This window comes from Rhinatrema bivittatum, chromosome 1 (assembly GCF_901001135.1).
Source record: "Rhinatrema bivittatum chromosome 1, aRhiBiv1.1, whole genome shotgun sequence".
NCBI lineage: Eukaryota > Metazoa > Chordata > Amphibia > Gymnophiona > Rhinatrematidae > Rhinatrema > Rhinatrema bivittatum.
Genome location: NC_042615.1, coordinates 142,294,933 through 142,317,463, shown reverse-complemented (window position 1 = coordinate 142,317,463; position 22,531 = coordinate 142,294,933). Strand labels below are relative to the sequence as shown.

The 22,531-nt window shown below is 44.3% G+C and overlaps 1 long non-coding RNA gene across 2 annotated transcripts in view; it reads right to left on the bottom strand.

Moving 5' to 3' along the window:
• Nucleotides 1–580: 580 nt before the first annotated feature.
• The window catches only part of LOC115083723, a 39,317-nt gene continuing 17,366 nt past the window's right edge, over nt 581–22,531 (bottom strand). For both annotated transcript variants that reach the window (XR_003854388.1, XR_003854389.1), the window contains exon 4: nt 581–681. This is a non-coding gene — a long non-coding RNA (uncharacterized LOC115083723). The remainder of the gene's footprint in view (nt 682–22,531) is intronic.

Below are 22,531 nucleotides of genomic sequence, written 5' to 3'. Positions count from 1 at the left end.
CTTTGGAGAGGAAATCTCCTTGGGCTTCCCTCCTATTGGTACCTATATATTTGATACAGATCAGTTCTTTCAAGCAGAAACACTTCTTGAAGAAAAATAGATGAGCTTCAGCTGAATCTTTCTCGCAAAAGAACTCTGTAGTGGTCTGCCTAGTCTGGCAGGTCTTACTCTGATTCCAACAAGAAATCCACTCAAGAGATATTTCAGGTAACTCTTCAGTGAAGCACTTGGAGTATGGGACTTACTCATCACTCTGTACCTCTGGGTTTTGTCAGTCTCTGGATTCTATAGGGAGCCCAAAAACCACCCTAAATCCTGGGTGCCTAAGTGTTTCTCCCTTGAGCTTCAGTACACGCCTAGGACAGGAGCTGGACAAGAAGAACATGTGCCAAAGTGGGCTCATGAGATTTAAGAAACACACCACTGTTAGATACCTCCTATTGAGGAGTGTCATGGAACCTTAAATATTCCTATTATGACATGTCGTAAGGAATCATGTCTCTTGTATGGGACACTTTGCTGACACTCCCCCCCCCCAAGAAAAAAACTTGGGGTACTTCAGAAATGTTCCCATAATACATATATTTTTAATACAGAAAAGAAAAACAACTGGATTAGCAGTGTCAATGGAGCCATTCTATGTCACCAAATAGGGTGGTTTCCTTCAAGGAAGACTGTGCCCTGCATAAAACAGAAATGTGATAAATTACACCAAAATGTATACATGTTAGAGCTCTAGCAACTCCACAGTATTAGAGAACGCTCTTTCTGCAGAACCCGCAAGTTATAGTAGGTAGAGATTGTACATCACATGATATATATTTCATTCATGAGGAAAAAGAATGCTAAGAAAGCATTCACAAACAAAACCATAGACCATGGGACAAAGTATGAGCCCATACCAAACACACAACATATCAAAGACATCTACTCTGGGCAAGTATCTGGATCTCAGCTTTCCAATCCTCTGGTTGGAATGATAGTCATGGTGATCATACTCCTAGTTCTTCTTCCATCTTTCCCTGGACTTTTTCCATTAGAGATCCAGGCTCCTGAAAAATAACAGCCAGTGAAACAGCCACTGTATAGTGGTATCTGCAAAGAATAATAGTTAGAGTAAGGTATCACTCCTGTGTGTGTGTGTGAATACTGGTCACCTAAAATAGAACATCAAAGGAAGCAGACACTGGCACAGACCATAAATGCAAATAAGACAAAAATGAATAGAACTTTTTTGTATTTTATATATTTTTTATATTATTTTGAAATTTTATGTTTTTTCAAAATCGTATGTATTTTTTTCACGACCAAAACCCACATTGTATTTTAAAGGTCCACAATCACATGAAGAATCTTCAGTTTTTTTTATCCCTCTTGATAGGTCATCATTTTCAGTAATAACATCCAGTACCAAGAACAACAGTCTAAACTGGAACTGGAGTCAAAAATACAGAAATGAAGTAGCTGAATGCATCTCCCTCAATGAATTGATGCATCGCTGTCATAGAATATGAGTCCTTGGGCTATGGCATGGTTGGTACTACCCAGCACGTGGCATGGGTTGGGTCCCTGCCAACCCATGCAATTGGCTGAGACAAGAGGAGGCTTCACCTGTATTAGCCTCTTCTCTCACAGGTGGCAGGACTTAGGCATATGTTGACAGCACTGAAGGCGGTCTGAGGGTCAGAATCCAGACTAGGGTCAAGGTAGGCGGCAATCAGGCAGTGTTAATATCCAGGTGCGGGGCGGGATAGGCAGCAATCAGGCAGTCATTGCCCAGGCACGGGTCAAGGCAGGTGGCAATCAGGCAGAGTTGGTGTCCAAGCCCTGATCAAGACAAGCAACAATCAGGCAGAGTCGGTATCCAGACACAGGTCAGGGCAGGTGGCAATCAGACCAACAGCTAGAAAAACAGAGACTGGGATACAAGAAGACTAGAGAAAAGCAGGCAGGAACAGGAGTAGACGGAACGGAGTAAGGCAGGGCTGGAACAAGGCAAGAACAGGACCAGACAGGGACATGGCAGGAGCAGGACCAGATGGGAACAAGTGCAACAACACCAGAAGAACTGCAGGAGGACCTGTTCCACAGACGCCGGCAGAATGCTGGGCTGGGGTTAAATATGGGACCTCTGTGATGTCATAGGAAGGTGCTGCAGATGTGTTTCCTGCTTCGGGACCTTTAAGAGGCAACGGGTGGCAAGTGTGCACACCTAGGAGGATGGGGGCAAGGTCGAGCAGTGGTGGCCTGCATTGCAGCATCCAAGGGGGGTATTTCGAGCCTGGGCCTAGTCGGAAGGTAAGGTGAGCAGGCTGCAAAATGGGAGCTGTGGTCAGCATGGCATTACAAACCATTACAAAATCCTTTTTAAGCTCACAAAAACTACAACAGGGAATGTCCAGGTATTTTAGCAGCAAAAAGTCTAAAATCAGGCGGCTCCTGAAATAAAACACAACCAAAGGGCAGCACAAAGGGACATGGTAATCTTTGGGTGCACTCCTTTATCTGCAGGTCCTACTCAAAAGATAACAAGTCCAACTGGCTTGGAACAGCAGAACAAAAATGACATGCTCCCACCTGGAGACAGACCAGTTACTAGTTAATTCTAAGCGTACCAGTAAAGGAGAGGTTTAGCCACAAAAGTATCTCCTGGCAGAATCCTGATCACATGGTTCCTTTTAGTTAGCTTTCCATTCTTATTTCATTTATTGAAATTTATATAAGCAAGTTACCCAGGCAGTTTACAAAATAAACATACACAATAGTGAAATAAAAAAATATATAGGCAGACTTAAAACAGTAAGCATAAAATTAAAACATCAAAACAATAACTATCTGCATACATATAAAATACTAAAATACAGACAGCACATTACTGACTAGTTAATAGTGGTGTCAAAGCTAACTCCATATTCTTACAGGTCTTAGGGTTAACTGTCACTGCACTAGAAAAGATGACCAAAATAATAAAGTGGATGGAATAGCTCCTTTATGAGGAAAGGTTAAACTGGTTAGGGCTCTTCATCCTGGAGAAGAAACTTTAGAGGTGCTTAGAGGAGATATATAGATTATAAAATCTTGCGTAGAGCCTATGGGGTCTCCTCTAGATGGCACTAGTTCCCAGCCCTTGGGTGTACAGCTGTAAAGGGACATACCATTCTATGGAGCACATCCCCTGCCTAGAGGATGACTGGAATGGAAATCCCCTTCAGGCACAAAGGGGAGGGTAGCCCAGGTTCTAATGCTGCAGGGTAGATTTGGTTTTGAAGGATTAGGGACTGTTTCAGTGTGCTCTCCAACAGGTCGATACAGTTATGCCGCGTTAGAAAGAGTGCGGCAGTGCAGGGCGCACCCTCGCTCCCCGCACGCACAGTTCTCTTCACATATCGCTCGATACTCTATTCAAATTGCTTGCAAATGCAAGCCGCGTCTGCGAAGCGTTAAGCGAAGCGTTAGACTCGCGCAACCCATTTTACTGTATAGGCGCTTAATACAGTGCCTATACAGTATCCTGGGTGCGCTGGTACCTGTCATTTCAAATGTCATTTCAACTGACATTTGAAATGACAGGTACCAGGAAGTGGATGGTTTCCCCCCTCCCGAAGTAAGGCGGGAGGGGGAAACCATCCAAACTAAAACAACCAAAACATAAAACAAAAGTTGTTTTATATATATATATATATATATATAAATACCTAGATGTCACTTTCTGAATCCCCCATCTCCACGCGCGTTCATCCAGGCGGTGGCGGTGGCGGCGGGAGCGGGCAGGCGGGTGGGTGCCCGTTCATCCAGGCGGCGGCGGGAGGCGGCGGGCGGGTGGGCGCCCGTTCATCCAGGCGGCGGTGGGCGGGTGGGCGTGCGTTCATCCAGGAGGCGGCGGGCGGGTGGGCGTGCGTTCATCCAGGCGGAGAGAGCCGGCGGCGAAAGCGGCCTCCAGCAGCCCCCACCGGCAGTGAATGAATGCACGCCTGTTTACGCCCGTGAAATTTCGGTGCTCAAGGCGTGATGTCACGATGCTTGACGTCACGGCATGTGACTGCCTTGAGCGCCGAAATTGCATGGTCGTAAACTGGCGTACATTCATTCACTGCCAGCGGGGGCTGCTGGAGGTCGCTTTCGCCGCCGGCTCCCTCCGCCTGGATGAACGGACGCCCACCCGCCTGCCGCCGCCTGGATAAACGTGCGCCCACCCGCCCGCCGCCTCCCGGATAAACGCGCGCCCACCCGCCCGCCGCCTCCCGCCGCCGCCTGGATGAATGGGCGCCCGCCGGCTCCCGCCGTCGCCTGGATCGAACGCGCGCCCACCCGCCCGCCGGCTCCCGCCACCACCTGGATGAACAGGCGCCCACCCGCCCGCCGGCTCCCGCCGCCGCCTCGATGACCGCACGCCCGCCCGCCCGTGTGGAGATGGGGGATTCGGAAAGTGACATCTAGGTATTTATATATATATATATGTATATATATACACATATATATATATATGTATATATATACACACATATATATATATGTATATATATATATATATACATATATATGTATATATATATATATATATATATAACAACTTTAGCATTTTATGAGAACTGTAATTTTTTTTGTAAGCCGCAGTCAGCTCCCATATGGAACATGCGGGATGAAATAATTTTTTTAAGCAAATAACTAATGCAATCGGAGTTCCGTGCAGCATCGTTCATGCAAAAAGAAGGGCTGAATGCAGTTTGAAAGCGGGTTAGTATATATGGAGGTCGTCCATGGTGCAGGACTAACACCAGGTAGAGGGTAGGCGGTAAACTAACAGGTTAAGGACGCGGCAAAATAGCGGGTTACAAAGGAGATAATCGGAGCGCGCGTCACAGTATCGGAGGGAATAGCTAATTCCTTCATTAAATAGCTAATTCGTTCATTTTCATGTGATATACATGCTGGGTGCGGAAAGGGTTATGCGTCAGTTTCAAGAAGCGCTAAGGACGCGTGAAACTGGAGACTGTATCGCAGGATCGCTTTACGCGTCCCAATTGTGGGCCCACAGCGAGTTGCAGACGGGGAATCTCCAACTGCACTTTACAATATAGACCTGCAAGTTAGGCCCTCAGCTTAGCACAGAAGCGAGAGACACTGCCCTGCCAGTTCCCCAGAAAGGATTGGAGGGAAAGGATAGAGATAGAAGGATTTATGAAATGTTTCTGACTTTTTACAGTTTTGACCAGTACCAGTCCTGGCAGGCTGCATCCCCTGCTCAGGGTGGTCAGGAGTTGCTGTGCACCTTTTTGCACAGATCAAAAAGAGAAAACAGTGCTTAGATGAATGATTTAAATTTTTGATTTTAAACTGTAAATTTTGTTTAATTTTAAGAAAGAAAGATTGATGCTTTTGACTATTGTATTGTCTGTTATCTGTTAGATAATTGCAAATATTGTAAACCGTTATGATGGTTGTATCCAAATAGCGGTATATGAAAGCTTTTAAATAAATAAATAAATAAATAAATAAATAAATAAATAAATAAATAAATAAATAAATAAATGTACGGAAGAGAGGTTTTTCCCTAGTTTGTGTTTTCCTATTGCAAAGTGAAGGAAGTATTTTTCTGTCTCCCTTCTTTGCCCAGAACTGGAAGCTGCAAGGATTGTTTTCAGTATTTGGCCTTTCCTCCAGGAAAGTCAGCAGCTATCTTTTGAAGAGGAGTTGAAGGGAGAGAAGAGAAGGTGGTCATCTGGAGACCCCCGACAGAGTTTCTACCCCAGGACACAGAACACTGCCAGGCTGGAGCACGGGATTCCTCGTGGACCTCAGGTACTGTGGTAGGGGATGCAGTCATGGTTAGGACACCCCCAGCCCACTAGGGACACTTATCAGTCCATCCTATGGAAGATAAGCAGGTTTCAAGCCCCTGCCTGGAGGGACACATCCACAGAGGCAGAGATTCCTTAAAACCTGGCTCCTGTACATCTGAGGACCCTGGATGTACTTGGACACTTTATTTTTTGCACCTATTCTTTTGATATCAATCACAGTAAACTTTAATTTGAACACCCATCCAGCGAGTCCAGCCTGGTTTATAATTGTGACTGTCCCGAAAAGCTATGGTAATACACACCTACAGGACTTCACTTGTGCCCTGAGCCTAGAAGGATATCCTTCGCCCCCCCCCAACAGAAAGGACCCACACCTTGGGAAACAAAGATGGGGAAAGTAACTGAAGAGAGAACCCTGAAAAACAAATTTGAGATACAGCTTATCCTCCAAAAATGGGGTTACATTTGAATGGGGTGAAATGGGTAAATAAGAAACAGTTATTTACCCTTTCCAATAAGTACTAGGCTTAGGGGTCACACCATGAAGATAATAGGTAGTACATTTAAAACTAATTAGAGAGGCTTGGGGGAGGGGGGGAATCTAAGTTGGCAGCAGCATGAAAGCACAACTCTATCTGGGATGCTCATTTTTTTTTAAAGTTTCCTTGATAATCTGTTTTCATCAACGGTGAAATATAATAGCAGACCCTGAGAATTTCCCTTCAAACCTGGGATTTTGACTTCAACAGGTCCTAGAGATCATTTCCTTATTCTCAAGGTGCAGGCTTCGGTGAGATGCTGTTGGGACTTCCAAGAGAGACAGGTGGACCATTCTACTTCCTTGGAATGGAGATATCGTTAAGCCCTGTAGCAAGGGTGGTGCCCTGGAAACCAGTGCTGGAATCCCTCAGTGTTGCAGCAGCTGCTCAGTCACCTACTGATGACATTGGCGGTTCAGACGTGGCCAGAGGGAGTGAGAGAAAAGCCGGGACTTGTACCATGGGTTCTTTTCAGCTTTAACTTGACTTGCATCAGGTTCTGCCAGGGATTTTCAGCAGCAGGAATGAATGATGGAACGGGGCGCTGTGATGGGAAATGGAATGCTTAATCATTTGACACCAAGTTCATTTGTCAAAGAGGTCTCCTCAATGGAACTATATGTATTTCAGCATCCGAAACAAATAAATCTGGAGGCAGTTTGGGAAGCTGTAGTTGTATGGGCCAATCTCTATCTGGGCAACTGCAAACTATTTCCTCAAAAATGGATTATACTATGATTAAACTTGGGGAAAATTAGTCTGATTCGAAGACAGTGCAAGAATACACAAGCCATATTAATTAAGGATAAGCTGCTCAATTCAAGAAAGTTGGAAGCTTGAAAATTATTCAAGGTGTTGTAATGTATGCTTGATTAACATTCTTAAGATCCATATGGTTTCTCCAACTAAAATGTTTAAAAGGTCTCTGAAAGAATGTTTAGGAAAAATAATTTTTTATTGAGCAAGAGAACAACATTGTTCATTAACAGTTCATAGCAATCCACAAAACACATATATAGTTTCAAATAACATACATGACACTTTCAAATAATAACAAAACAGCAATTCTGTGTTGCTCTCTTACCCTTCTATAACACCCACCCCTGCCCATTCCAAAACAACCAAACATAGGTAATCAATCTAGTTTCAATTAATTTACAATTGAACTGCACAGCCCAAGAGATAAGGATACTAAGTATGGGTACCAAATATCTAAAAACCTCTTCCTTTTCTTCTTATGTTTTCGTTGGACAGAAAGTTTTTCCATAAGCAGAAGTTGGTGCATTTGAATCCCCATTGCTCTAAGGTAGGGGGGTACTTACCCATCCATTACACCAAGATGCACTTTTTAATAATATAAAAGGCTTTCCTAAAATAGATTAATAAATTATCTGACATATCATAATCATCAAAAATATCAAGTAAGACTAGAGCCACATCCAGTGGTAATGGGCACCTCGCCCAGGTAGAAATATGACTGAAGATATTTGTCCAAAAACACTGGATGGACGCACACCTCCAAAAATAATGAAAGAAATTTCCATCCTGAATTCCACACTTTAAACATCTAGGGGAAGATTTTAAAAGCCCTACATGCGTAAATCCAGCTGGATTTACGCGCGTAGGGGGGTGACGCGCGCAAGCCCCAGGACACGCATATGTCCCGGGGCTTGAAAAAAGGGGTGGGGCAGGGGTGGTCTGGGGTGGGGGATGGTCAGAGGCCTCCGTAGGGCCTCTAGGCTGGGGGCAGGCGCAACTTCAAAAATAAAGGTGATGGGGGGTTTTTAGGTAGGGCTGGGGGGCGGGTTAGGGAGGGAAAGGTGTGGGGTGGAAGGAAAGTTCCCTCTGAGGCTGCTCTGATTTTGGAGCGGCCTCGGAGGGAACAGGGAAAGCCATTGGGGCTCCCCTAGGGCTCAGTGTGAGCAAGTGCGCCAACCCCAGATTTTATAACATGCACTCAGTTGCAGACTGGCCATAATGGCCTCTCCATAGATAGGTATTTGAATCCCTATGGGAGGCCCACCTAGTAACTCGAGGTGAGGTTTAGGTATTAGTGTAGGGGGTTAGGGGCCACTTTGACATTCAACGTGTGACGTACGAACAGAACAGTGGTCTCTTGTGAAGTTTTGATGACCTTCGGAGTGAGGAAACTCACTCCAAGATGAGATTTGGGCAATGTTCTCTCCACCTAGCTTGATGGACTCTCTACCTGGATAACATCAAGCTAGGTGGAGAGAACATTGCACAAGTCTCTTTCTCTCTCTCGTGGTTGTAGGTAGGAATTACAACAATTGTGGCACTTACCGCAAAGTGTGAAAAGTTATCGCACTTTGCGGTAATATCTATGCGAAGTGCTAAGATAGTGCACTTTTAGCTAAATTAGCTATTACCATAAAACATGCCCCTCTTCCTATCCCTTGGTTTTTTAAGCTTTTTTTCTTCCTCTGTCTCTTCTCTGCTCTGCTGTCATCTGGTTTGTCTTCTAACTTTGTTATCTGCTTTAATCCACATCAGGTAGATTAAAATCTCATACTAGTATAGTAACACCCTCCCTTTCACTGCCGTCTTATGTATGTCATTGATTATATCTTCCTCCAGCTGATCTGCCTGTGCTGGAGGTCTGTAATCAATCCGGTGTAGATGGAAGTACCTTTCCAAGATGACTCACAGTTCCTTCCTTTCGCATTTCAGTTATTTTAATATTAATTTTTGGATAACGTGCTACCCGCCCCCTTTTTGTTTTCCCTATATTTGCTATACATATTATAGCTCATTATGGCCATCTCCCAAAGGACTTATTAAATAATACCTAGAGCTGCTTCAACCATTCGGGGGAGAAAATATGGAATTGTACTATCAAGACTATGAGAATTTATACTCATAGAGGTAGATTTTCAAAATCTACGCGAGCGCGTACTTTTGTTCGCGCAGCAGGCGCGAACAAAAGTACGCTGGATTTTATAAGATACGCACGTAGCCACGCGTATCTTATAAAATCCGGGGTCGGCGCGCGCAAGGCTGCGCAAAATCGGCAGCCTGTGCGCGCCGAGCCGCGCAGCCTGCCTCCGTTCCCTCCGAGACCGCTCCGATTTCGGAGCGGCCTCGGAGGGAATTTTCCTTCGCCCTCCCCCCACCTTCCCCTCCCTTCCCCTACCTATCCCACACCCCCCCCGGCCCTATCTAAACCCCCCCCCCACCTTTGTCGGCAAAGTTACGCCTGCGTCGGCCGGCAGCCCCGCTCCGTCTTCCGGTCCTGGGGGCTGGTCCGGAGGCCTCGACCACGCCCCCGGGCCGGCGCCACGCCCCCCCAGGCCCGCCCCCAAAACGCCACGGCACGCCCCCGAAACACCACGTTGTTTTGGGAACGCCCCGGACACGCCCCCTCACGCCCCTTTTCGAAAGCCCCAGGACTTACGCGCGTCAGTGGCCTATGCAAAATAGGTGCGACGGCGCGCGCGGGCCTTTTAAAATCCGCCCCATAGCTTTCCAGATATTTCCTCTTGCCTTATCTTCCCTTCCCTCTGTATATTTCCAGGAAGCCTAGTGAGATGTATGAGAATTCATCTCATACATCACCTTGGAAATAAAGGTCAACAAGACACCTTTTTATAGGACTAATTTATTTATGTGTGACCTTATCCCAAATGCAATATATAAAAGCAGTGAATGGTTTACGAGCATATACTTATACTATATCCAAAACCGACACATAACAATTTGTCTTTTGATAATTTTTATTTTTAAAAAAGTACTTTCTTTTAGTGTGGAAATAATGAACGGATTGCATGTGAACGCCTACATCTGAGAGAAACTGGAATTCATTTCATTGCATTACAGCTGCAGCATGGGGTAAAAAATGTCAGAGCTCTTAACAAGAAAATTACAATACTAATGCTCTGGATGGTTCTTACTAGTTAAAACTGGTTCTGAAAAACTGAAGATCTCCCTTAAAGCTCCTAAGTCTCCTTGTATTGAATAGATTTACATTCCAGATGAAATATTAATGGCTTTCCCATAGTACTCACAGTGGAGATGCCCTTGCATACCAACCTTTGTGCATTTGAGACCTGGAATTTGTAATACCACCAGAAACCACTTTCTGCTTAGTGCTGTTTCTATTTCAGGAAGGTCTCAGTTCTTTTTATAAAAAAAAAAAAGGCTTATTTTGTTTTCTGTCAAACAGCATACAGATATGAGATAACCTTTTAACTAGCCATTCCTCTAATTTCTTTTCCTGTGTTAGATCACATTACTATCAACATGACACTGCTGTACTTTTTAATTCATGTCCAGAAGCATTTGTGAAGCCAAGTATCACACATGATTTCTAATTTTTTCTGTATTTCCAGCTCACTGTAAAACACTGTTTAAGCTAACTGCACAGTATATTAATGGTTTGAACATCCGTTCAAATTTCTCATGCTTGGAGGGAATGGAAAAAAAAATATGTACAACTTTTGGCTGTGCATTTGCATTGTCAATATTAACCTGCACACAGCTGTAGTATGAATACTACTAAACATCTTGAAACCGTACTTAATGGGATCTTCAAAGATATCCGAGTTTTAATTAGATTTTCAGTCACTGAAGAACATTTGTCCTAAAGTGTTTGAAATCTGTCACCAAGTATAGAACAAACAAGGAGCAAAACAAGCTCAGGCAAATGCTACAACATATGCACATTACCTTATTTATGCAAGCCATGTTTTTCATTGAGTACCTCATTCTGCATGTGAAATAAGTAATAAAAGTGAAGAATAGTTTCTATACAATCATAGAAACATAGGACATAGAAATGTCAGCAGAAAAGGGCCAAATGGTCCAACCAGTCCTGCTCAGCAAGCTTATGGTAGCACCAGCCGTGCCATACAGGTCTCCCCCATAAAGGTATTATCAGGGGGGAAGGTGGCAATTGCCATGCCATACTAGTTACCCCCATACTTAGTTTCCCATATCGTTAAAGTCAGGGCCCTTGTTGGTTCCTATCTGAGGCCAATTCCCTGTTACCTCTTGCCGTTTGAAGCAGAGAGCAATGTTGGAGTTACATCACAAGTATAAGGCTTATTGGCTAAGGGTAGTAACAGCTGCATCAACAAGTTACCCCATGCTTATTTCTTTTTGTTAGGAAGCTCTAGGAGAGCGGTTCCACTTTCCAGGGGTTTGTGTGTCCTTGGACCACAGCTCGACCCCAGAGGAACTCCGAAGAGGTGCCAAGGCAGGCGAGGCATGCCCGAGCATGGGCTGGACAGGAGCAAGGGTGGACTGAAGACAGACGATGGAATCCGGAGCAGGAACAAGCCTGGAACGAAGACAATGATGACTGAAGGTACTGACCCTCCACCGGACCTGCACGCTTCGGAAAGACCAACAATGCAATGTGGTCTTTTGAACAGTCCTCTGACTATTTCAAGCCCTTTCGGACCTGCCGCTGGGTAATGGCAAGACATGGCAGGACGGACGGAGGCCAGGGGCAAATGAAGATCTTGGACGAAGACTCAGGCGAAGACGTAGGTACTTGGACGAAGACTCAGGCGAGGACACTAGGACGAAGACGAAGGATCAAGGTTCTGCAGACAAGGAGTCAGGAGCAAGGTTCAAGAGCTGGGTTGAGACTGCGACGCAGCGCACCCTACACAGCCCACCCGCAGGGCTTGTCGCAGACCACGCTAGGACCGGCATAGACTAGATGAGATAGTGGAGAAACTGAGAAAGACATGTTGTACTGGGGCGCGCCCTACACAGCCGCCAGTGGCTGGTCACGGACCATGCTGGTTCGGTACAGGTTCTGGCAGAGTCTTTAACATGGACGGAGCAGGCACAAGGAATCTGAGGGCTAGAAAAGTTCAAGACACAGGACCAAGACAGGATTTGGCTTCAAGCAAGGATTCGAGACCAAGACAGGATTTGGCTTCAAGCAAGGATTCAGGACCAAGACAAGACTTGGCTTCGAGCAAGGATTACCCTCCGGAGGCTTGAGCTGAGGTAGTGAGGAAGGCAATGTACCATGAAGCACCCTACTCAGCCTACCCATGGGTTCTGGTCGCGGACCACGACTTGGCATGCCAGGAAAGGTGGCGACGAGAAACCAGGGGTATAGGACATCTGGACTGGATCACGGACATCAGGAATAGGAGACGGACATCAGGGCTGGATCATGGAATCAGGGCTGGATCACGGACATCAGGAACAGGAGACGAATATCAGGGCTGGATCACGGACGTCAGAAACTGGAAGACAGACATTAGGACTGACCATGGACATCAGGAGCGGAGGACGGACATCTGGAGCGGATCAAGGACATCAGGAACAGATCACGGACTTCAGGACGAGACATGGAGCTCCAACAGGAAACAAAGAACACAGGACCTTGAAGAAGAGCTGGAACAGAGAAGACTCCAGGCGTGAAGGACAGGAACATCCAGGAGCATCTAACTCCTTGTGAAGGCAAAGCTTGAATGAACGCTGGGCCCTTTTGTAGGGCTGAAGAGGACTATGCCCGGGGAGGAGCTTGCAGGGAGCCACACCTGGCTGGTCCCATAAGAATGGAAAAGAGGCATGCGCCCGCGCCTAGGAAGAAGCTGGAGAAGAGCAGGATTGATGGTGGCGTCCTCAGCCATGTGGAGGACCCAGGCTGGAAGAGGAACAGACTGCAGGAGTGGCTCCATGTTGCAAAGAGGAAGCAGGAAGAGCAGGAAGACTGCAGGCACTGGCACGGATGACTTCCCTGCTGGGCTGTGGCGGCCTCAGCCGCAAAGGAGGCTCTTGGCGGGGCTCAGCCCTGCCATGCAGGGCAGACAACTTCCGTGGGGGAGCCCGGAGGCAGCGGCATTGCTTGCCGTGAAGAAAAGCGTCGGCGGTCCGACTGGCCGCAGTAAGGTAGGGGGCCTGCCCGCGCTCGTCATGGGCAGGTTCACAACACTTTTCCCAGACAGTAGAATTCATATCCTTGTTGGTTGCTGTCTGAAACTAATTCCCCTTTACCTCTTTTCCCCCTGCCATTAAAGCAGAAAACAATAATGAGTTGCATCAACAGTATGAAGGCTTGTTGATTAAGGTTAGTAACCACCACACCAGCAAGTTACCCCCATGTGCTCTTTTCCTCATTTCCATCCTCTAGCCTTTAGGGATTCACAGTGTTTATCCCATGTCACTTTGAAATCTTTCACCATTTTTGTCTTCAACATGTTCTCCAGAAGGGTATTCCAGGGATCCACCACCCTCTCCATGAAGAAATATTTCTTGACATTGGTTCTGAATCGTCTTCCCTGGAGTTTCATTTTGTGACCCCTAGTTCTACTGATTTCTTTCCAATGGAGGTTTATCGAATGTACATCATTAAAACCTTTCAGGTATCTGAAGGTCTGTATCATATCTCCCCTGCACCTCCTCTCCTCCAGAGTATACATATTTAGGTCCTTCAGCATCTCCTCATAAGTCATTTGATGGAGACCCCCCATCATTTTTGTCACCCTTCTCTGGACCACCTCCATCCTGTCTCTGTCCCTCTTGAGATACAGTCTCCAGAACTGAACACAATACTCCAGGTGAGGCCTCACCAAGGACCTGTACAAGGGGATTATCACTTCCTTTTTCTTACTGGTCATTCTTCTCTCTATGCAGCCCAGCATTCTTCTGGCTTTAGCTATTGCCCTGTCACATTGCTTTGCCGCCTTTATTTGCTAAACTTGATAGTGTAACTTTAGTAGTGAGCAAAAGTACAAAAATGATACTAAACAATCAGATAGCATAGCCCTTGAAAGAAGGGGATTACAAAACTTCAGGTAACATGATTTCATGAAGGGAAGATCCTGTCAAACAAATTTGAGTTTTTTAATAAGATAGCAAAAGTCGTGGGGCAGGGAGGTTGATTGATTTGTGCTTCATTTGTAGAAATAAAGACAACTGAAAGCTACTAGTGAACAGGTGCCAGGTTGCATTGTATTACCCCACAAGCAACACACAAGGATAAAGTAACAAGAGACAGGAAGTAGAAAACATGGTGTCATCAATCTATAAGCTAAAATCTGAAACATCTCCCTATTCCTTGTTCAGTACATGCATAACTTTCGATTGTAAAATGTCCAGTGGATTAAGCCTCTTAGGAGGCTTTGAATATTGACCATTGTGAGTATAGATGGGATTATTCTGTGCATGCAACTGCTAATCTCCATTTGACATTAGTGGGCTATCTTTCCTGGCCATCATGCTTGGCTCCAAACTTCCATCAGGTGTTTTTGCTTGCTCAGGGTTCTCATCAATATTGTTCCCCACAGACCCTCTACTCTCCATACTTGGGCATGTACTTGTGCAAGATGGATTGCTTTGCCCTTCAGTTGAGCTGTATGTGTGCTGTCCACAGCAGCCTTGAGAAGCTGTCTGTTCAGCTACTTGCAGATCCACACGATTATGGAGATAAAGAATTCCTGCAACATTCACCAGATACAAGCGGAGTGCACCCTTTTGTATGCAGGTACCCAGCCTCCAATGGATAGTTCAAGCTTCTGGTAATGGTTTCATACAGATTGGCTCACCAGTATTCAGTTTAGGCAAATCTCTAGCAGACATATCATAGCTTGACTTAAAGCCTTGCCTCTTGTGTTGCAGCCTTTCTGATACACCCATCACACAGGGCTCAAGTAGTTTATTGGCTACTGGCAATGATGTTTTCAATCTTCTTCACATCAGGCTCTGAGCTGGACTGGTATCCATGCCTTCCATTGGTGTGTTTCTCCAATGGAGTATAGCTTTCCATGGGTCTTTGCCATTACTTTTTGCTTTCTTGAATTGGTTTTTCACTATCTTCACAGCTGATTCAGCTTTGCCATTAACTTGAGGGTGCAATGGAGATACAGTGACATGGTCAAATGCCCAATTAGTAGCAAATTGGTTAAATTGCATGCATGCAAATTGAGGCATATTATCTGAAATCACTCGATCTGGTTGACCATAACGTGCAAACTGTATCTTGCAACACCTGATCATGGCTTCTGAAGAGATTTTGGAAGCAATGCAATTTCCAAGAAGTCTGAATAATGATCAGCTATCAACAGTAACTCTTTCCCAACAAAGCTGAATAAATCCATGGTGACAATCTGCCAAGGGCATACTGGTATGTAATATGAAATCATAGTTTCCTACTACAGCTTGTGCGCATATTGCTGACAAAGCCTTTGATCTCATTTTGGATGTTAGGCCAATATAGAGTATAGCATTCTTGCCTATAATATGCTTCCCCACCGATGTGACTGGAATGTATATATGTTAGCATCTGATTGCAGTGATTTGGATATAATGACCGTTGATCTTTTGTATAGAATGCAATTTTGTATGATAATTTCATTTCTGAATGATCAGTATTCTTTAATGGTAGCTGGTACTTCCTCTTTCTTCTCTGGCCAACCATTCAGAACCACAGAGTTCAATGCCTGCAAAGTTTCATCTCCTGTAGTGTGCTACATGATCTGATGCAGCCTCTGGTCACTGAAACTGAAATCATTTGCTTGATTGATTTGTGAAATGTCTGTTTCTGTTGCAGCCAGCAAACCTTGAGATGTTCAGCCCCTGGACTGGACTGCTGATCCTGTTCTGGTATAGCTCTGCTAAGTGCATCACTGATGTATATCTCAGGGCCTGGCTTATAAGTAACATCGAGGTTGTAATGCTGCAATGTAAGCAGCATGCTGCGAACATGCTTGGGAGCACACAATAGGGATTCTTAAAGTTTGCTATCAATGGCTTGTGGTCAGTTTTTGCTGTAATTATATCATTCAAAACCCGCACTTGATCTACTCTTACATTTTATTATATTTATTTTTATTTTTTATTTTTAAACTCACACCCAAAAACCCTTGGTTCATACCATAGTTTCTATAAAATTTGTAAAGGTGTATGGTAATGCTTCATAAACTACCAAGAGCACTCCACCATTAGTGCCTTGTGTGTCATTCTTGTTTAATCATGAGCACCACCATCCACCCTATCCTTTTTAATATTTAATAAATTTTTTAAAAAAATGTGTAGGTTTTATAAGGTTAATATCTCTTCTTATTTTTTTAGTTTTTTACAGATGTTAATTCCTCTTCTTATTTTTAAAGAGATTTGAGGCAAGAGCCGCAATTGAAAAATATCGATGTCAAGATAAGTGTGATTTAACATTTTGGCGACCTGTTATGCTTTGTTCGATAGTGTTTTCACACTCAAATCTCTTTAAAAATAAGAAGAGGAATTAACATCTGTAAAAAACTAAAAAAATAAGAAGAGATATTAACCTTATAAAACCTACACATTTTAAAAAAAAATGTATTAAATATTAAAAAGGATAGGGTGGATGGTGGTGCTCATGATTAAACAAGAATGACACACAAGGCACTAATGGTGGAGTGCTCTTGGTAGTTTATGAAGCATTACCATACACCTTTACAAATTTTATAGAAACTATGGTATGAACCAAGGGTTTTTGGGTGTGAGTTTAAAAATAAAAAATAAAAATAAATATAATAAAATGTAAGAGTAGATCAAGTGCGGGTTTTGAATGGTGTACGATTGGATTTACCCCCACCGTTGTGGATTTATAGTAGGTAATTATATCATGGCAATAGAGGTAATGTTGAAAATGTTGGTAGGCAAACACAAGGCTCAAACATTCCTTTTCAATTTGTTCATAATTTCTGTTCAACTAGAGTAAGCACCCTAGAAGCAAAGATCACTGGAGGACCCTCCTGGATCAAACAACATTTATGCCCGATTTTTACTAGCATCACTCTATATCACAACAGGCTTGATGATATTGTAGTACTTCAACACAAGTGCATCAGTGACCAAGTGCTTTATTTCCTGCACTGTCTGGCCATGCTCTGGAAACCAGTGTCAAGTGGCATCCTTATCTAGAAGTCTTCTCAAGGGCTCACATACAGCTGATAGGTATAGCATTAATTTTGCTAGGTAGGTCATAATCTCAAAGAAGCGCTGCACAGATTTTACATCCATGGGTTGTGACATATCCTGTATGGTGCTAACCTTATCCGGGTCCACTTTCAGTCTCTGTGAAGACAGGATGCACCCATGGAAATGGACTTTACTTTGAACTGCAACTGCTTCACACTAGGCCTTAGCTTTACCTGCCTGTATTGATCCATTAGGACCAAGAGCTTGTCATCATGGTCATGTTCTGCTTCTTCATTAGAGTCGCTGCAGCACATGATGAGGATGTCAGCTGCTACTGATTTGATACCACTAAGCTCTACTAACAGTTTCTGTTGCTTCTGCTGATACCCCTCTGGTGTTACCAAGACTCCAAATGGTAGTTTGAGTCATCTTTTTCTGCCCCAGAATGTTGTCATGAGACTGCTTATACTGCAGGGATACATTCATGCATCAACAAGCATAAGCACTCTAGCCTTAGTCAGCTTGTATAAGACATCTTCAAGGGCTGGCAAGATATATTGAGATATATATATATATATATTGAGATATATATATATAAGATATATTGAGTGCTAGGTATAGACATTTTGAATCAATACAATTTCTCAGCTTCTACAGGTTCTTTACTACAATTATGTTGCGTATCAGTCAGTCAGTCAGTTCAGTCACAGGTGCAAGATGACCATCAACTTAATGCCTGTCCAACTGTGCATTTATCTCTGGCTTTAAGACCAGTGGCAGATTGGCCTATCTGGGCTTCAGGCATGCCCCAGTGGGCTGGTGTTGGTCACATTGGCCCCATGCCTGAGGAGCCGCTGGGCTCAATATCAGCCCTCAGCAGATCTTCTCCCTTGTACCTTTTTCTCTTCCCTGCCAGCAGGGCAGAAGGACAAAGTTTCAAGCCACCACTAGAATCCAGGTCGGCAGGGCCAATAGAAGGGAGCTGCAGGCCACTGCTGGAGCCCAGACCAGCGGGGCCAAAAAAGAGAGACCCAGGCCACTGCCAGAGCCCAGGCCAGTGGAGTCAAAGAAGAGAGAGGCAGACCACTGTCAGAGCCCAAGCTGGTGGGGTCAAAGAAGAGAGGGGCAGAACACAGCCAGAGCCCAGGCCAGCGGGGCCGAAGAAGAAAGACACAGGATATCACTGGAGCCCAGACCAGCGGGGCCAAGGAAGAGAGACATGGACTGCTGTTGGAGCCCCAGGCCGGCAGAGCCGAAGAAGAAAGAGTCAGGCTGCCACTGGAGCCCAGGATGGTGAGGCCAAAGAAGAGAGACATGGACTGCTGCTGGATCCCAGGTCGGCAGGGCTGATGAAGGAAGCTGCGGGCCGCTGCCAGAGCTGAGGCCAGTGGGGCCTAAGAAGGAAGCTGTGACCATCGCCAGAGTCCAGGCCAGTGGGGCTGACGTAAAGAGAGAGAGACAGGTGTGGGCCATCGGAGGAGCCCAGGCTGGCATAGGCCCAAGAGAAGAGAGAGAGAGAGGTGCAGGCTGCTGCTGGAGCCCAGGTTGGTGGACTGAGGAAAGGAGAGAGACTGTCCCAGCACCACAGCTCAGGTTGGCGGAGCCAAAGAAAAAGGAGAGGCACAATTGTGTGCATGAGAGATCTGCTTCTGTCTATGTGTGTCTTTGTATGCGTGTGAGAGAAGGAAGGTGCTTATACATGAGTATGTGTGTGTATGTATGTATGTGAGAGAAGGGGAGAGAGGGAAAGAGTAGAAAGGAGAAAGTTTGTGCACCCACCTCTCTCCTGCTAATCGACAATTTAGAGAGTTTAGGATGACTGGAAATCAAATGTTTCCAGGTATGAAAAGCACAGCATTTTTTTTTTTCTTATCTTTACTATTTTAAATTATTGGGTGTTATTTGATGTGTTTTCCAAACACCAAAAACATATATGAAAACAGCCAATTTTAAAAAACATTTTGCATTTTTATTTATTGGATATTCTATATGTCACCTGTTTTGAAATATGTGTTAACATTTTTTAGTATGATTTTACTGATATATTTTATAATTCTTGGTTTTATGTTTGATGCTTTATAAGGAATGGTAATACTGTATTTCTGGTTTTTATATACAGTGTCTGGCTTATTGCGGTTTCCAGTACAGTTTTTGTCTGCAGGTTTCTATTTAGATTTTGTGATGGATGAATCAAAAGTTCCCAGATATGGAGAATGGTGGATTTTTAAAAAATCTTTATTAGTTATTCGATGTGTCTGCTGTTTGAAATAATTTTTGGTGTTTGGAAAATATTTAAAAATTTCCCAATGAGTTTTTAATTATTAGATGTTCTATTCAGCAGCTGTTTTGAAATATTTTTAATTATTATTTTAGTATGGCTTTACTATTATATTTTATATGTTTGTTTTGATTAGATTGTAAACTATATTGCGCAGGGACTGTCTCTTGTGTGTTGTTTGTACAGTGCTGCTTATTCTCCATTCCTTTCCTAATAATCCCTAGCATTCTGTTTGCTTTCTTGGCTGCTGCTGCAAATTGAGCACAGATGTCATATTCACTGGTCTATAGTTTCCTGGATCACTCCTTGATCCCTTTTTAAAAATTGGTATTACATTGGCAATCCAACAGTCTTCAGGTACCATAGATAATGTTACTGATAGTTTACAAATTTCCAATAGCAAGTCTGCAATTTAATTTCTCAATTTTTTCGGGACTCTGGGATGTATACCATCTGGTCCAGGTGATTTGCTACTCTTCAGTTTGTCAATTTGCCCTAGTACATCTTCCAGGTTCACTGAGATTTGTTTCAGTTCCTCTTAATCATCACCTTTGAATATCATTTCTGGCATGGGTATATCTCTTCAAAAATCTATGGCAATACTCCTCAATTTACAATACCAAAAAACTACTTCTTAAATATATGAGGGAAACTGTAAAATACAGTAATAGATTATCAATTAATTTTTAAAATCCCGGGAATCGGTATCAGAGTATTCAGTGCTTCAATCTAATGGGCTCTTGCCCACAAAGGGCTACAATCCCTCTCATTTATTGCACTTTTATAACGTCATTTACTTCTTCCTGTTCATTTTTTTATCTTATATACCATAAGTGAATTTTACTCTAAAGATTACCCTTTTTAAAATACCTTTCAGTGTGTGTCCTAGTGATCTAAAACAACTTATCTCATTTCTACTACTTCATAGCTTGAAACAACTTATCTCATTTTTGATTTTTACTGCTGCTGTCGCCGTCTCTGTTGCTGTTACTTATTCTTGCCTGCCCGAGGGACAGCAACAGAGACGGCGACAGCAGCAGTAAAAATAAAAAATGAGATAAGTTGTTTTAAGCTATGAAGTAGTAATGAGATAAGTTGTTTTAGATCACTAGGACACACACTGAAAGGTATTTTAAAAAGGGTAATCTTTAGATTAAAATTCACTTGGGTGGTAATTTATTATCAGTTGGGTGGTAATTTATTATCTTTCTGCATTTCACTTAAAGGCACCTCGTCCACTTTGGGATTATTGCAACATCTCTACTGGCATGCCCTATATTCCCTGTTCTCTTAGTATCTTTCAGAGATACATCATTCCAAACCATGAGCTTCTCAACGACTGTCAGCGTTTCGCCATCATCTAGTTTAAAAGCTGTACTATCTCCTTTTTAAAGATTAGTGCCAGCAGCCTGGTTCCACTCTGGTCAAGAGGGACCCCATCCTTTCGGAAAAGGCCTCCCCCCTTCCCCAAAATGATCTCGGTGAAACCAGCTAAACTAAAGGGAATCCGGGATTGGCCACAGCCAGTGGGCCTCAAAGCGCTCCAGCGCTTTCTGGGATTCCTCAACGACTATCGTCATTTCATCCCACATTATTCTACCCTGGCTGCTCCATTGACGGCCTTGACCTGTAAAGGTCAAGACACGCAAAATTGGCCCCTGAGGCCGTCTCAGCCTTCTATTGTCTGAAGGAAGCCTTCCAGAAAGAGTCCTGTCTGCACCATCCCGACCCAAATCATCCTTTCCTAGTGGAAGTTGACGCCTCCGCCACTGGAGCAAGGGCAGTCCTGAGTCAACGCACCACTTCTGGTACCATAGTTCCTTGCTCCTTTTATTCCCGAAAATTTTCATCTGCAGAGCAAAATTACAGTATCGGGGATCATGAACTGCTCGCCATAAAACTGGCCCTCGAGGAATGGTGCCCGTGGCTAGAGGGCCCACAACACAAATTCACTGTGTTCACCGATCATAGGAATCTGGAACAGTTGAGTCAAGCACAACGTCTCAACGCCCATCAAGCTCGATGGGCTTTGTTTTCTCCAGATTTGATTTTGAACTCTGTTATCGGCCAGCCGATATAATTCTCTGGGCAGATGCCCTATCACAATCCTTCGAGCCTGAAGACACTCCGGAAGAACCTACTTATATTATAGATCTGGCCTGCATTTGTTTATCTGCTACTCATCCAGTTCCTGCTGGAAAGACGGTCATGCCCCGATGACTCCGAGAAAGAGTTCTCCGTTGGGCACATGATTCCAAATTTGCAGGTCACCCAGGACGAGCATGAATGTTGGCACTGCTCCAGCGGTTCTTCTGGTGGCCCAGCATGGTCTCGGATGCAAAGCTGTACGAAGAATTCTGTAACATCTGTGCACAGAAAAACCCCCCGATTGGTCAACCTTGGGGTCTTCTACAACCACTTCCAGCACCCGAAGAACCATGGACTCACTTGTCTACGGATTTCATCATGGATTTTCCGCCTTCAAAGAGTCACACCATAATATGGGTAACCATAGACCGATTTTCAAAAATGGCCCATTTCGTCCATCTGCTCCAGAACTAGCACGTTTATTCTTCCACCATATCTTTAGACTGCTGGCCTACCCAAGGACATTTGTTTCAGACAGAGGTCCTCAATTTGTTGCCAGGTACTGGCGCGCCCTTTGCTGAAAGTTCGGTATCAACATCAGCTTAACCAATGCCTATCATCCCCAAGCCAACGGGCAAGCTGAGCTAATGAATCGCTCCTTGAAGGCCTTCCTGCGCACTTACATCAATGACCGACAAGACAATTGGTCTGACCTCCTATCCTGGGCAGAGTTTTCTCACAACTCTCACATTGCCATTGCTACTGGAACATCATCATTCTCAGCTGTCTATGGTAAACAACCACGACCACCACTGCCCATACCTCTATCAGTGCAGTCCCCTGCGGCACAGGCTACTGCGGATACCTTTAAGACATTATGGAAGCAGACAAACCTCCGCTTGCGTCAGGCTGCTTCCCAGGCAAAGAGAACTGCTGACAGA